Source organism: Danio aesculapii, chromosome 15 (assembly GCF_903798145.1).
Source record: "Danio aesculapii chromosome 15, fDanAes4.1, whole genome shotgun sequence".
Taxonomy (NCBI): domain Eukaryota; kingdom Metazoa; phylum Chordata; class Actinopteri; order Cypriniformes; family Danionidae; genus Danio; species Danio aesculapii.
The window spans coordinates 37,853,136-37,870,106 of record NC_079449.1 but is presented as its reverse complement, the minus strand read 5'-3'; the positions used below and the strand labels follow the sequence as shown (position 1 = coordinate 37,870,106).

The 16,971-nt window shown below is 37.1% G+C and overlaps 1 protein-coding gene across 8 annotated transcripts in view; it reads right to left on the bottom strand.

Annotated features, from left to right (window-relative positions):
• tenm4 (teneurin transmembrane protein 4) overlaps positions 1-10,196 on the bottom strand; it is a 493,967-nt gene extending 483,771 nt beyond the window's left edge. For all 8 annotated transcript variants that reach the window (XM_056474308.1, XM_056474302.1, XM_056474300.1 and 5 more), the window contains exon 1: positions 9,927-10,196. The gene's annotated coding sequence lies outside the window, so the exon portion shown is untranslated. The remainder of the gene's footprint in view (positions 1-9,926) is intronic.
• Between the last annotated feature and the right edge of the window lie 6,775 nt (positions 10,197-16,971).

Here is a 16,971-nt window from a genome sequence, read left to right as displayed (position 1 = left end):
TCCACACCCGTTTCCCAATCTTTCTGAATGAAATGCTTACTACTGTACATCCATTCAGGTCAGAGATGAAAAACAAGCCACACCCACTGTTTTGTCATTTGATATTCTGTTTTTCTAGGAACTGCGTCACGATATGAAAAAAATAAAGGTCGCAGCTTTTGATTCATGAGACTTTAAAGGCATGACTAGGTTAATTAGTTTAACTCGGCAGGTTAGAATAGATTAGGCAAGTCATTGGACAATGGTGCTTTGTTCTATAGCCAATGGCCAACATTTCTTAAAAGTGCTAATAACATTGACTTTTAAATTAGTTTTTTTTTTTTTACTTTTTGATAAAAAATTATAATGATAACTAAAATAATTAAGACTTAGGGATATATTTTGGACAAAGAACTCACAGGTATATACAGTATCTATAAAATGTATTTTAAGGCAAAAATGTTTAGATGTATGTGAACACAATACTTTGTGTATTTAAAACCAGAGATGCCCAAACTAGGGCCATCGAACCAAAGTTGGCCCGTGGTAACCTTTAATTTGCCCCGCCACCCCATCTGAGAATAATGGAAACGGTTTAGAGATTGTCAATTTAAATTTAATGCAACCCTTTGTTTGTTTTATTGTTAAAAGCTAACTCAAAATAAATCTTTCAATTAATGGTGTAAAATGAATCAGATTTTGTTTAACTGTCACTCGACAATGCAAAGACTTTGGTGAGCAATAAACTCCAGTGTTATAAATGTGATTGTTTATGTTTTTTATTGCTCCAAGTTAACATTTTAAAAGTTATACTGCATTAGATAACAGAATTTAAAGTAATATTTTTTATTTATTTTGAAATATTACGAAATATATTAGGAAATTACTTAATTATTAATTTAATGTGAAATAGTTTGGTATATTTACCTTTGGCCCATGGCTCTCAATGATATTTGGTTATCGGCTCTTCATAAGAAATGGTTTGGGCACCCCTGATTTAAACACTAAATGTAGACTTTTGTCAAATGATGCATTTTAAATGTAAATCAACCAAACTTGCACCTTCAAATTTCATTATTTTTTATTAATTTGCAAACTTGCAGTACAAACATAAAAAACAAATGCAGACTATGACAATATTAAAAGCATATTTATGCAAATAATATAAATTACATTAGGCATATTTTTAATCATTTAAATGTGTTAATTTAATCTCTAACCATACATATGTATACTGTGCTTATATAATATCTGAACTGTAGTACACAGAGAAAGATACTCAATTAAATGTAATGCATAAAAATAATTATTTGCATTTACAAGGAGATTATCAAATTTTGAATCCTCATCTAAGGAACATACAAATGCTATACTGCTGACAAAAACAAACAAACACACAAACAAACAACAACGGTAGAAGAAAAACTAGACTTAGTTTTATTTTGCAACAAATAGACAAGTGTCCATTAGAACAAATTGACGTTTATGGTTTAGATATAGCTGTTGCTTTTAATCTTGGTGAATAATGGGGGTGGTGGTATTTACAGCACTATAAACTGACACACAATAAAAGCCTAATTGCATTAGCAACCACTGAGGGTCACACAACTTTCACATTGATCTCAAATGGACTGAGCACAGAGTGGGTCACAACAACTATAATGCAGTTCATTGATCCCATTTTGCGTATATTTGTACTTATCCACTACCATGCCCAACACACACACACACAAAAATAATAACTGAAAAAAAGAAAAGAAAATCATTGCTATGTACTTGGCTCACAGCTGATAGAAGCACTGCTACGCTGTGTTGTGGAAAGGATTTGGCACAGATAGAAGAGTTCTGATTACGTTCTTCATAATCTGATGGGAGATCTCTGCTTTCTGTTTCTGAAAACTAATGCCATCATGTCAACAGCAAATCCAAGTTCATACTTCTTGGATTCTTGGGAAGGATTCCTTTAAAGCTACGCTTGAGAGTCACCATTGGAGTCCAAACAGCATGCATTGATAATAATAATAATAATAATAATAATAATAATAATAATAATAATAATAATAATATAATAGCATGTTCTCCCCGTGTTCGCGTGGGTTTCCTCCAGGTGCTCTGGTTTTACCCACTGAATAAACTAAAATGGAGCGTATAGGTGTTTTCCAGTGCTGGGATGCGGCTGGAAGGGCATCTGCTGCATAACACATATGCTAGATAAGTTGGTGGTTCATTCCACTGTGGCGACCCCTGATTAATAAAGAGACTAAGCTGAAGGAAAATAAACGAATAAATGATAATAATAATAATAATTCAGTGTTTTATTTTTCTGCGATATCTTTGTAATTATTCCCAAAAATTTCTAGCAATTACGGAGTAAAGATAGTTTTCCCTTAGTAAATTCCTTTGCTAAGTGTTTTCAATTTGAACGAATGCGTGATGAATTTATAAACATTCTACTTGTATAAAGTATAAATATTTATACTTTTTATTATCAAAATTAGAACTACAGTATGTCTCCATTCTTATTTTTTTATATATAATTACTTAATAATAAACACCTTTTGGAACCACCAATTTGCAAAACCATATTTTTTTCCCATAAAATTGGGTTGATTTTCAAATTATTTTCCACAAAAACTACTCTTATTTACCATTGGTTAAGCAAACAGGTAGCCAAGCCCCAAGAGCTAAATTATAGGTTGAGCCAATGTCTAAAATATAGGTTTTTCTTAGAGCCCGTTACCACTGAGTGGTACACTGCGGTACGGTATGAATCGTTACAGGTAACATTTATCAGGCTTGCTTTTCTACTGCTAAAAGGCTACCAATGGTAATCTTTTGGTGGGTATGGTGTACGACAGAAAGTTTCAGACGATGTCATTCTCGCTCGAGAAAATGTCAAAGTAAAGCTGTACGGGTCGTTTACAAATCATATGAGAAAACAAATGCTTTAAACACATAAATACTTGTGTATAAATGTTCATTACTAACCATTTTATGAACAGGTTTTGATTATAACTGCAGATCCATCATATAGCCCAGCCCAGTCCATGCAAACCTCTCATCTGTATCTTTAATCTTCGCCAGCACATGTAACTTCTGTTAGAAAGTAATTCCGTCATTCCGAGTTCACAATAGTCCAAAAGGTGATGATAATAGTTAAACATGGCAGTTTGTTCATCTTTAAGGCTGCTAAAAGAATCCTTTGCTCCTTTGTTTTTTCTGGGCAGATTCTGTTCTTTTCTTGGCTTTGTGGCTGTTCATCAAGACGACGACAAGGTTTGTTTGAGCTCAGGATGACCATGGCTTGTTATTATATGTATATATTATTACGGTGTAAAGTATTTAAAACATGGCAGTCCCTTTGTTTTCATTCTGGCTTGTTGCAAGAGCAAGTGACGTATCTTTAAACCAATAGTGTTCAGTTGGGCATCTAGCTCTGCTTTTTGGTACCCTTTTGTTGTGCTAGGTACCCTTTGCAAAGGGTACCCAAAAAGTTGTACAGTACGGTTCGCTTTTAGGTCCCTTTTAACAGTGGAAACGGCCATAAAACCGTACCGTGCCGAACCGAACCGTACCACTCAGTGGAAACAGGCCACTGCATACTGTTAGTACAAAAATAGTATAGTAAATAAATAAGTTTCACAATAACACCATTATTTTGCAGATTGTTGTGCAAAATGAAGCATTTTTTTAAATATACACTTTTGAACACCAATCTAAAAAACCATACGATTTTTTTTATTAAATTTATCATGATTATGGTTTTAAGTTTTTCATAAGAACACACCTTATCTGCCATTGGTTGGGCATGTAGATAACCATGTCCTCAAAAACACACTACTTGAGGAGCTAATGTTAACCTATTAGACTGTTTGCTCAAACATCATGACTCCACTTTCTACAAAAGATTTATTATTTACAGCACTTAACTGAAATCCCACATAAAGCTGTGCTTTTGAAGAAGGAGAATTATGGATTTGCAGGAACATTCTCAAGTCCCAAACAGGCAAAAGGCCAAAAAGCAACTGCGACTTCTCACTATGGGTGTATCAGATCATGTTTCTTTGAGCAGGAAAAAAAATGGCTCACTGCACAAGAGTCTTGGGAAGACAGTGATCAGATGTTTGTTGCACTGCAGGGATAAAGAGACCTGGCAGGGGTGCAATTCTGGAGCTCCTTAATAAGAGGAAGGTGCAATGAGCAACACTTCACTCACTGCGTGTCCACCTTCCATTGAGGTCCACGCTCTTTCACAACAGCTCAGCTATGAAGTCTTATTACACGAGAGACTCCGCATCACTACTGAAGAGTCACTGGGGAGATCAAGCAATTCATCTGCTTGCATCCATCATTGTTTTTCGTCTCATTGTGGCTCTTCAACTGGATTCAAGCAAGTCTGTAGTTTATGAAACCACATACTTGCTTCAGCTTAGTTCCTGATTTAGGGGTCAACACAGCAGAATGAACCACCAATTACTCTGGCATATGTTTCATGCGAAGGATGTCCATTTCAGTCACAGCAGAGTACACTAACACATGCTGGGAACCATCCTTACACGCAGTTAAAACCAAACTAAACCCACAGAAAAGAACTTGAGATCATTGGATAATAGGAGCGTTCATTTTAGCTACATTTAAAATACGTCAAACAATCTTTTTTTGACCGCAAAAACAAAAATCCATATAAATTACTCTTGAGAAATAAAGGAAACTGCACAATGTTTAAAACTAAATGATTAGAAGAGGATAAAAGGGAAAATAAATTAGCTTCATGTTTTTCTTCGTTCTCTTTGTAAGGGCGGACAAAGAGTTGCTTGAGCCTTTCTTTTCATGGAAATGGCCTGTATGGTGACCATCTCAGAGTCCTCATCAGCTTGGACCATGACAACCGGGAGAATACAAGGCCATCCTCGAAAGGTCAAACCCATGGGGACCCACCAACTTCAGACTCATTTAGTGCCGCTACACAACACTTCAACACACTGCAGAACTCAGGGTCTCTCCAATGTAAACCCATAAAGCTTGGTGCATTAAATTTATGGTACTCTAGAAAAAAAAAAAAAAAACTGTACATTTATGCTACTTAAAGTCCATGTTAAATCAAAATGTACATATTTATCATGCTTGTGAACATTGTTATTCTTTAGGTGAACATTTAATCCGTGCAAGTTAATTCACTGAAAAAAGATTTTGTATTGATCTTCAATCAACGTATTTGGAGTGGAGTGGCTTCTCTGTTGACAGCTACAGCCACAATATTCTTAACCACACCTCTCTTACTATTATTTTGCTATAAGAGAATGATTTGCAAAAAGAAAGCCCTGCCCACTACTCAATTTTCCATTTCAGTTGGAAGTACATCAACATACTGAAATAAAAGACTCAGCAACTTCTAGTTCATGCAGACTTCAACGAAATATTCTAATATTGTCCCTCACGTTAACATAATGTACCTCTCAAAAGTAATAGTGATATTTTTATGAATAATTACGCACTTGTTCTAGCCAAATCTGAGGAGAAAAAAGTACTTATTCATAGGGTTCCAATAATATTACTTGCAACACATTTTTTGTTATTAAATACGTTTTGCATCATAACTCCCATTCATTTGTGTAATTAAATATGAAATCATAGAACATTTAAAAATAGAGTAAAAAGAAAAACAATGGAATTTGGGAGAAAAAAAAAGAATATGAGGGTGGTCTCAGTACACCTTTATTATGCTTTATTATTACTATTATTATTATTAATAATAATAATAATAATAATAATAATAAGAAGAAGAAGAAGAAGAAGAAGAAGAAGAAGAAGAAGAAGAAGAAGAAGAAGAAGAAGAAGAAGAAGAAGAAGAAGAAGAAGAAGAAGAAGAAGAAGAAGAAGAAGAAGAAGAAGAAGAAGAAGAAGAAGAAGAAGAAGAATTAATATTATTAATTATTATTATTATTATTATATCAGAATCAGAATCAGAATCAGAATCGGTTTTATTGCCAAGTGTGCTTCACACACACAAGGAATTTGTTTTGGCTACAGAAGCTTCCAGTGTACATAAAGTGACAAGTGACAACACAAAATAATCTGAAAAAATAAAATAATAATAATAAAAAATGATGAACATTAAACAGATGCGGTTAGTGAAGAAACCTGGAGTTGAGTTGTATGTACAGATTGTTATAAATATACAGGTTATAAGGTGCTGTGTACAAGTGCGAATGTAGAAAGTATTGCATTGTATATTGATATAAGGTGCTGTGTACAAGTGCGTATGAGAAAGTATTGCACATATTTATTGCACAGTAGGGGAATATTTAACTGTTCATAAGGTAGACAGCCTGAGGAAAGAAACTTTTCCTGTGTCTGGCTGTTTTTGTGTTCGGTGCTCTGAAGCGCCGACCAGACGGTAACAGTTCAAACAGGTAGTGTGCTGGGTGTGAGGGGTCCAGAGTGATTTTGCGAGCCCTTTTACTCACTCTGGAAGAGTACAGTTCTTGAAGTGTAGGAAGGGTTGTACCAGTGATTCGTTCAGCAGTCCGGACTATTCGCTGTAGTCTACGGAGGTCAGTTTTGGCAGCTGAGCCGAACCAGACGGTGATTGAAGTGCAGAGGATGGATTGGATGACAGCTGAGTAGAACTGTACGAGCAGCTCCTGTGGCAGGTTGAACTTCCTCAGCTGACGAAGGAAGTACAGTCTCTGCTGGGCTTTCTTCACAATAGAGTCTATATGAATGTCCCACTTCAGATCCTGAGAGATGGTGGTGCCCAGGAACCTGAATGACTCTACTGCAGCCACAGTGCTGTTCATGATGGTGAGTGGGGGGAGTGCAGGGGGGTTTCTCCTGAAGTCCACTATCATCTCCACTGTTTTGAGCGTGTTCAGCTCCAGGTTGTTGTATCTGCACCATAACGCCAGCCGCTCCACCTCCTGTCTGTATGCAGACTCGTCACCGTTCTGGATGAGGCCGATAACAGTAGTGTCGTCTGCAAACTTAATGAGTTTGATGGAGGGGTCTTTTGCAGTGCAGTCGTTGGTGTACAGGGAGAAGAGCAGTGGAGAAAGAACACATCCCTGGGGGGCACCAGTGCTGATGGTGCGGCTGTCGGATGTGATTTTGCCCATTCTGACTAGCTGTTGTCTATCTGTCAGAAAGCTGGTGATCCATTGACAGACAGAGCTAGGAACAGAGAGCTGGGCCAGTTTGTACTCAAGCAGTGATGGGACGATGGTGTTAAAGGCAGAACTGAAGTCCACAAACAGAATCCTTGCGTAGTTCCCTGGTTTGTCCAGATGTTGTAGGGTATAATGCAGTCCCATGTTGACTGCATCATCCACAGACCGGTTTGCTCTATAGGCGAACTGCAGGGGGTCCAGCAGGGGTCCAGTGATGTCCTTCAGATATGCTAGCACCAGTCTTTCGAATGACTTCATGGCCACAGATGTTAAGGCCACAGGTCTGTAGTCATTGAGTCCTGTGATCTTTGGCTTCTTTGGGATTGGGATGATGGTGGAGCGCTTAAAGCAGGATGGAACTTTGCGCTGTTCCAGTGATCTGTTGAAGATATGTGAGAAAATGGGAGCCAGCTGGTCAGCGCAGGTTCTCAGACAGGCTGGTGAGACACCATCTGGCCCTGGTGCTTTCCTTCTCTTCTGTTTACTAAAGATCTGACGCACATTTTCCTCACTGATCTGAAGAGCAGGGGGGGAGAGGAAGATGGCTGGAGGTGTTGATGGCTGTGTAGGGCGATGGTCCGGGCTGTGTTGATGTGGTGTTGATGGCTGTGTAGGGAGATGGTCCGGGCTGTGTTGATGTGGTATTGATGGCCGTGCAGGGCGATGGTCCGGGCTGTGTTGATGTGGTGTTGATGGCTGTGTAGGGAGATGGTCCGGGCGGGTGTGAGGTGTCTGGTCATAGGTGTCAAACCTACAGTAGAACATATTCAGCTCGTTTGCAATATGTTTATTGCTGTCGATACTGGGGGACGGTGTCTTGTAATTAGTGAAATCTTTTAAGCCTCTCCACACTGATGCAGGGTCGTTAGCTGAAAACTGGTTTTGCAGCTTTTTGGCATAGCTTTTCTTAGCCACACCAATCTCCTTTGTCAATGTGTTCCTGGCCTGATTGTAAAGGATCCTGTCACCACTCCTGTAAGCATCCTCTTTGGCCTGACGAAGCTGTCTGAGTTTTGGTGTGAACCATGGTTTATCATTGTTAAATGACAAGTAGGTCCTGGTAGGGATGCATAACTCCAATGGGTAGGGATGCATATGATTCACAATGTACAACTTAACACAAAACTACCACCTTAAATAATAGTTAGGTTATATCAGATTGGGGTTTTTTTATTGGGAAATTTAACTAACAAAGAGAAACTGATTTTAAACAGCCTATATTAATATGTTAATGTTAAAATACAGTTTAGTGTTACCCTAGATCCATTAATAATACTTTTTTATTATTTATTTTAATAGTAGGAATAATTAATAAATATTTTTTTTAAAAAATAGTATCAATAAATGTTATAAACAGTATAATATTTTGTAAGCTCTCGTTTACTAGTATGGTTAACTAATAATACAAATCTAAACCTAATATTTATGTCCCTCCGAAGATGTACAGCATGGTTAATGCATTTATTGTCTGGGATTTTTGCCTCTGAAAACAGATACTATACACTTAAAACGACATGTAAAATTATCCAAAATATCAAACAAACTAAATTAATTAACTTCAGTTTTTATAGCAATTCTGCAGTTTAACCGAATGGCCATTGTAGTGAATGTATAAGTCAGGTTCACACAGGTGTTTTAGTGGTGTAGCCACATATTTAGTTCATCACTTTATGGACACGTTTTCACTAAAATTTCTCATGCGCAAAACATCTGAATGCTTCAAAACTGCATTATTTTACAAATTACTAAACTAATTTCTATTTTTAAATGTTTGTGTTGAAAGTAAGCTTATGCTGTGTTTCTTCAGAATAAATATCACTGATGTTTCATTTCATTCCAATCCCATTCTTTTTTAAAAGATACTTTGAATCTTTTATGTACACTGTGGAAGATGAAACATCTATCAATCTACTATCAATTTTTCAACAGCCCTGCTGTTTTGTTGAAAATACTAGACTGTGTGCGTGCGCATGTGTAAAACCAGATTCAAAAATCTACAAAATAAAATATAAAGCATTTCAATCATGTCAATCTACATGATTGCTCAATCCTGAAACAGTATTAGTGTAAAAATAACAATTAACAAAAACATTATCTACCACTATTAAAACACACCCTTGCTTCACACACATTCTGCCAACGTTTGTCTTTTTTTCCCTTCTAAAATACATCAAAATTAGCCAACAATTCCCATCCCAACTTTACAGCAAACCCTCAGAGCCCCAAATAAGAGGGTTTTAGAGAGAGTACGAGTAAAACAAGCGCTGTAAAAGCCCATTTGCTTCACAGGATCAATCTGGAAATGCAGTATCCCACTGCCAGAAAAACACTCCAACCCCTAAAAAAACCCAAGCACTGTCTTCTCTACATCCTTAAACCACAACCATCCATCCATATTCCACCCTAAAGTAAATGATCACAGGAGTGAGACATGCAGCAGTAAGCAGGTACACCCTCGGCCCGTTAACATGGGATGGATGTTGAACCAAATAAAAACCCTGGAAAATCCCCAAAATGCCTAAATAACTTCTATTTAGAATGATCTCCGAAGGACGCTGACACATGAATCATTCAGCGTCCACCAATAATTCATGTATTACATGGAAACAGAGTGCAGCCAAGCCCTCTTTTACTTTACACTGTCCTTTCATGCTGCAAGTTTACAAGCTGCTCCATAATAAATAACAGAAGAGGCTGCGCGTAATACTATCACGCCAAACGCGCTCCAGCTGTTTGCGCAACAACAACAACGCACTTTTCTCTTGAACATGCATCTCTTACCATCGCTGAAGAAGCAGAAGAAGGCGTCTATCCAGCGTTTCTTTTTCTCTCTCCCCGCAAGGTGTTATGCTGTTAATATCGGTGTCTTATCACCATCATCATCATCATCGTCATGATCTCCCGTTTGGAAAATGAAAATGGTGTAAAATGTCCAGTGCGCCGCACAGAGAGAAAGAGAGAGCAGTGCGCATGAATAAGACGAGCCGTGTGTTTTTACTGCGCAGAGCTGGAGGGCGAATATCGTCCGTGTGCTGTGGAGCTGCTGAGTCCGTGAGCTCACAGTGGAGAGCAGTGCAGAGGCTGGAGGGAAAGCCGAGGAATGACAAGCGGCTTCCACCATCCACGGGCGGCTCGTACCATGTGAGCATACGGTAGGGGGGTGAGCCCTTTTTTACGCGAGCTGGTTAGCTGCGCAGAAAAGTAGTATGATCAAATGAAGCTACCTTTCATTGCATGATAACATTGTACACTGCCTTCAATAGCTACTTGTGCTGTAAAATAATTAATGAAATCTGCAAACAATACAAAAATGGGAATAATTATAATTAGTTAGGCAATATTTAGGTTACATTTGCAAATAAAATTTGAAAAAAATGCATGTTTTTTTAAAAATGAGCCCTTGTGCTGATAAAAAATAGAATTTGCACACATTACAAAAATAAAGTATTATTGGCAAAGAGTATTATTGGCAAGAACAAAGAAATAAAATAAATAAAAAACAAAGTATTATTGGCAAGAGAAACACAATGAAGTCCATTTTGTATTTACAATGGAATATTAAAATTCTATGTAAATAAATCTCTAGGAAGAGTGGGGACAGTTGTAACACTTTTTGCATTTCCTTCAGTTTCTCAGAGTTTCCTACAGTTTATTTTATTTTTTTTGGAAACCCAAAATTGTAACATAATAAACCCATCTATTGTACACCAACCCACGTTGCTATAATATGTGTAAATATGATAAGATGTAGACTTTAAACTTGAACAAAATCAAACGTTGCAACCCCAAGCAGGGGAACAGTTGCAACAACCCACAGGGACAGTTGCAACATTCATTAAAATGTAATAAAAAAAATTCAAAAACATCAGGTTGTTTTTTTTTTTTTTTTTTTTTTTTTTTTGTAAACAGACTAAATATTAATGAGTTAAATTCGCCATATAAATACAGACTGATAAAAAAAAAAACAACAACCAATTATTAGGCCAAAAGAAAACTGAACAAAGATGTTTTTTACTGAAATTCTAGAATTAACCTTTGCTAGTTTTCAAAACTACTTTTTTCAACTTTGAAATGAATTAATAATTCAAATAGTTCTTTTTTTAATTACATTGAAACTGCTAAAATTAAAATTGTGCATTGTTACTATGGCCAGTTTTTAAGGGATTTTTGTCATAGGGAAGAGTTGCAACAGAATCTTGCAACTGTCCCAACTCTGTCAACCCTGATTAAACTGTGTATGCTAGGGAGATGAGTTTTATACTGAAGGAATGGTCACATATGACTGATTTCTCTCAGGTTGAAGGAGGGTCTAACTGAGACTACATATTATGAAAACCATCACTCTAGCTCAATCCTGAATGGAGGAATAAGTTTTGTTGCAACTGTCCCATGTTGCAACTGTCCCCACTCTTCCTAAGAGATTTTTGATTGTTGCATGAATTATAATTAGCAAGACAACATACACCGTTGAAGTAAGAATTATTAAACCCCCTTTGAATTTTCTTTTCTTTTTTAAATATTTCCCAAAATATGTTCAACAGAGCAAGGACATTTTCACAGTATGTCTGATAATATTTTGTTTCTTCCTGAGAAAGTGTTATTTGTTTTATTTCAGCAACAGACACTCAACAGACATTTAACTGACTATAACAAACTTTGCAACTACATGTCAACTTACACTAACACTAAACCTAACCCCAACTGAACAGTCTATTTATAATCTAATAAGAATTAGTTGGCATGTAGATGCAGTGTAACTTAATTTAACAAATGGACCATCAAAATAAAGTGTGACCAAATAAATCAGTTATTAGAAATGAGTTATTAAAACTATTATGTTTAAAAATGTGTTGAAAAAAAATCTTCTCTCCGTTAAACAGAAATTGGGGAAAAAATAAACAGGGGGGCTAATAATTCAGGGGGGGGGGGGGGGGTAATAATTTTGACTTCAACTGTACATATGATAATATATGCAGACTTTAAATGTAACCAGACAAAGTCTAGCGTTGCAACTGACTCCAAGCAGGGGAACAGTTGCAACAACCCACAGAGACAGTTGCAACATTCATTAAAATGTAATAATGATTAAAAAATTCTAAAACATCAGGTTGGATTTTATTTAAATTTTTTGGTAAACAGACTAAATGTAAATGGGTTAAATTGGCCATATAAATACAGACTTAAAAAAAAATAGCAACAACCAATTATCAGGCGTAAAAAACACAGAACAATTTTTTTTTCTGAAATTCTAGAATTCACTTTTACTAAACTACTTTGTTGAAATTTGAAATGAATTAATTGATCAAAGAGTACTTTAAAAAAATTAAATTACATTAAAACTGATCAAATTAAAATTGTGCATTGTTAATATGGCAAGCTTTTGAGTGAATTTTGTCATAGGGGAGAGTTGCAACAGCATGTTAACACTGATTAAACTGTCTATGCTAGGGAGATACAATAGCTTTAACGCTTGATAGCTATACTTATATTATGCTAAGAAAGCAGCAATTTAAATTATATGAATGAATAATGGTTCTCAAAAGCAGATTAGACAGTGTGAGAAATTTTCTGAACATAAAAAATATATATATATTTTTAACTAAAAATTTGTTTGAGGTTTTAGTCTGAGGTTGAAGGAGGGTCTAACTGAGACTATGTAGTATGAATATCATCCCTCTAGTTCAATTCTGAATGAAGGAATAAGTCTTGTTGCAACTGCCCCATGTTGCAACCGTCCCCAATAGATTTTTGAATGTTATAAACATGAATTATAATAAGCTAGATAACATATACAGTTTCTCAGAATTATTAGCCCCCTTTTTGAATTTTCTTTTTCCCTTTTTAATCACCCCCAAATGTGGTGACGCAGTGGCGCAGTAGGTAGTACTGTCCCTGACAGCAAGAAGGTCGCTGGTTCGAGCCTCGGCTGGGTCAGTTGGCATTTCTGTGTGGAGTTTGCATGTTCTCCCTGTGTTCGCGTGGGTTTGCTCCGGTTTCCCAAACACGTCCAAAGACATGCGGTACAGGTGAATTGGGTAGGCTAAAATTGTCTGTAGTGTATGAGTGTGAATGAGTGTGTATGAATGTTTCCCATGGATGGGTTGCAGCTAGAAGGGCATCCGCTGCGTAAAAACGTGCTGGATAAGTTGGCTGTTCATCCCGCTGTGGTGACCCCAGATTAATAAAGGGACTAGCTGAAAAGAAAATAAATGAATGAATGAATATTTCCCAAATTATGTTTAACAGAGCAAGGAAATTTTCACAGTATGTCTGATAATATTTTTTCTTCTGGAGAAAGTCTTATTTGTTTTTTGTTTGGCTAGAATAAAAGCAGTTTTATTATTATTATTTTTTTAAATTTTAAGGTCAAAATTATTAGCCCCTTTAAGCTATATATTTTTTAACCATTGTTATACAATAACTTGCCTAATTACCCTAACCTGCCTAGTTAACCTAGTTAAGCCCTTAAATGTCACTTTAAAGTGCCTTGAAAAATATCTAGTAAAGTAATATTTACTGTCATCATGGCAAAGATAAAATAAATCAGTTATTAGAAATGAGTTAAAACAATTATGTTTAGAAACGTCTTGAAAAAATATTCTCTCCGTTAAACAGAATATATATATATATATATATATATATATATATATATATATATATATATATATATATATATATATATATATATATATATATGTCAGAATTATTAGCCCCCCCCCCCTTTTTTTTTTTTCTTTCTTAAATATTTCCCAAATGATGTTTAACAGAGGAAAGAAATTTTCACAGTATGTCTGATAATATTTTTTCTTCTGGAGAAAGTCTTATTTGTTTTATTTCGGCTAGAACAATTTTATTATTCTAGAATTTAAGGTCAAAATCATTAGCCCCTTTAAGCAAAAATTTTTTTGACTGTCTACAGAACAAACTATCATTATACAATAACTAGCCTAATTACCCTAACCTGCCTAGTTAACCAAATTAACCCAGTTATGCCTTTAAATGTCACTTTAAGCTGTATAGAAGTGTCTTGAAAAATATCTAGTCAAATATTATTTACTGTCATCATGGCAAAGATAAAATAAATCAGTTATAAGAAATGAGTTAAAACTATTATGTTTAGAAATGTGTTGAAAGAATCTACTCTACGTTAAACAGAAATTGGGAAAAAATAAACAGCGGGGCTAATAATTCAGTATAATATATACACTGTATATGCAGTTGATAAAAAAAATAACAACAATTTACTGCAATTTAACATCAAAATGGAAGATATAATTTTGACCCATAAATACATTTCTAGCAAAACCAACCAAAAAATTTACCTTTACATTTCTAAAAACATTTTTTATGGAAAAAAAAAAAGTACATTCAACAACAAAAAAGTTACCCAATTTATTGTAGCGTATCCCATAGTTTACATAAATCAACAGTTTACATAATCTTTAAAAGATGGAAACTTAACTAGTTAACTAAACAAAATAAATGAGTTTCAAAACTATTAAATGTCCACTCATTCACAAGAACTCTTTCAAAACAAATCCCTTAATGTTAAGGAAATGTCTTAAATAATGTTTTTTTTTTTTTTTTTTGCATCTAACCTCTTTCTAAACTTCTGATGCCTGTAAATTGTAGGTTAATGTAGGACGCAACCTTTGTGCTTTTCTATTTCTCTTCTTTTGTTTGTTCATGCCGTTTAAGTAAGTCTTGCCCTCAAATCCACAGCTATATGGGAAAACTATCCTTTTCCGCCTTGCTTCTCTGCAAGGTTAAAAAGAACGGTCAAGGGTCTGTTTTCCTCCAAGTATGTTTGACTGGCCGGGGAACAAGAGAGAGGCCAGGAGGTGGTGTGTGTGGGGTTCAATTCACTGCATTATCCTGTGAAAGCTAATCTCAGCCAGGCTTAGGGCTGCTTACCGCTCCCTGACTGTGAATGGATGAGTGAAAAGTTAAATATTCTTTCACATGTAAAACTGCTGGGCCAAGCTTGGATTGCGGACGTGTCAGTTTGGGATTTGGAGACCCTTGGTTGACATAGGCAACTGGAAGACACGCTAACCTTATTATCACAGCTTCCATATGGGGCTCGAGGCCCTTATATATTTGTGCTTGACCATGGTTAAAGTAACTGAATGAAAGCATGAAACTCAATGTCTCATAGTTACACTCTTATAAAATGCTGGGCCATTTTAACCCAATTTTGGTCAAACAAGCTCAAAAGTATTTTATTTAAAAGATTAACATAATGGTTGGTGTCCTTCAGCTGGGTTGTTTAAATGTAATATTGTGTCAAATATGGACAAACCCAATTTCTGTGTCAAAAATTTCACCGAAAAAAATAAATAAATTTCAGTTTGTTCATATTTGACCCAAAATTGGATTAAAACAACATTTAAAGCTTTAAAATACCTTTTGACACATTAACAACTTTTAAGCGTTTTTTTTTTTTTTTTTTTTTTTTGCAATGTGCAATGCATGATTTGAGCGGTCAATAAGTATTTTGCAACTATACAAAATTGTTTTATTTTATTTTATTTTATTTACATTTAAATAAAAACAAGGCAACTTGATGCAGTATGAACTTTGAGTTGTCTCAACAACTGTTTTTTAGTTCCCCTTCGGATGGGGAACTCCAATGCTATGTGGAAACTTCCACTATGGGGATTTCGTCAGAATCCAATCATCTGAAAGAGTATAAAAACGGGCCAATGAAATGCCAATGAGTTGGCAGCGTCAGCGTGCACAGCTGGCGTCAATGACAATCAGTCATGCTATAAAGACGCAGCCAGTGCCATGCTCGACATCCTTTCGCTTTCAGAGCCTTTCACGAAGCTTCTGAGAGAGTCTTTGAGGGTATCTCCAACCTGTGTCTACAGAGAGAGATCGAGAAGCAGCTTCTCCCGGTCCAGAGCGCGTATACGCAGTGGCAGATGGTCGAGCTGGGTATTTCTCCCTTGCCTGGCGTCCTTTGGGTCCGGTCCTCCAAGAGCGGTTTGTATATAGGAAAAAAGCTTTCCTAAAGAGCAACACGGTCGTGCAGCGCGTCTTTTTCAAGACGTCACTCCGACCGTGCGTTTCTGGATGCGGTGGTTTCCTATCCCCGGATGATGGGCACGAGCACAGCGTTTCATGTCTGGGGGTCCAGCATGTTAATGCGGTGCTCGCGGGCAGTGCATGCCATCACTGATGTCATGTCTGTTGCGCAGTTAAGATCGCGGCTCGCTCTTGCAAAAGAGCCACCCACCCCAGTTGTCCCCCGCACTGCGGTTGGCACTCGGGCAGATCTGAGGGTTTCAGTGAGAGTAAATCCGCCGCCCCCGGGCCGCGGACCTCTCGCTCCTCCACGCGCTCCATCCAAGCTTCAGGTGAAGAGAAGCGCTCCGTCCTTGGATGGTCGCTCTCTCACCTGATGACACCGGGGGTCAGATGTCCATCGCTGCATCGGAGGATGGGCTGTCATTGTCTAATGAGGATGCGAGCCCGCTCGCTCCCTCTCTCCGGGGTGGAGAGCGCGGCGTTAGCATCTAAAAAGCAGACGTGATGGCCGTGCTTTCTCGGGCTGCTTCGGCCGTGGGTCTGGTGATGGTTTATCCCCCAGCCCCGCGGCCGGACCGACTAGATGGGTGTATGTGGAGGATATAAGGAGGCAAGACCTTCAAAGCCTCCCGTCCCCTTCTTCCCGGAAGTGCACAGTAAACTCACGCTGTCCTGGGGGCACTTTTTTCTGCCCAATCTGCGTGCGCTTCCATCCTCACCATCCTTGGAGGTTGGGCTGTCAAGGTCTGACGAGGATTCGAACCCGCTCGCTCCCTCCGGGACTTTGAGCGCG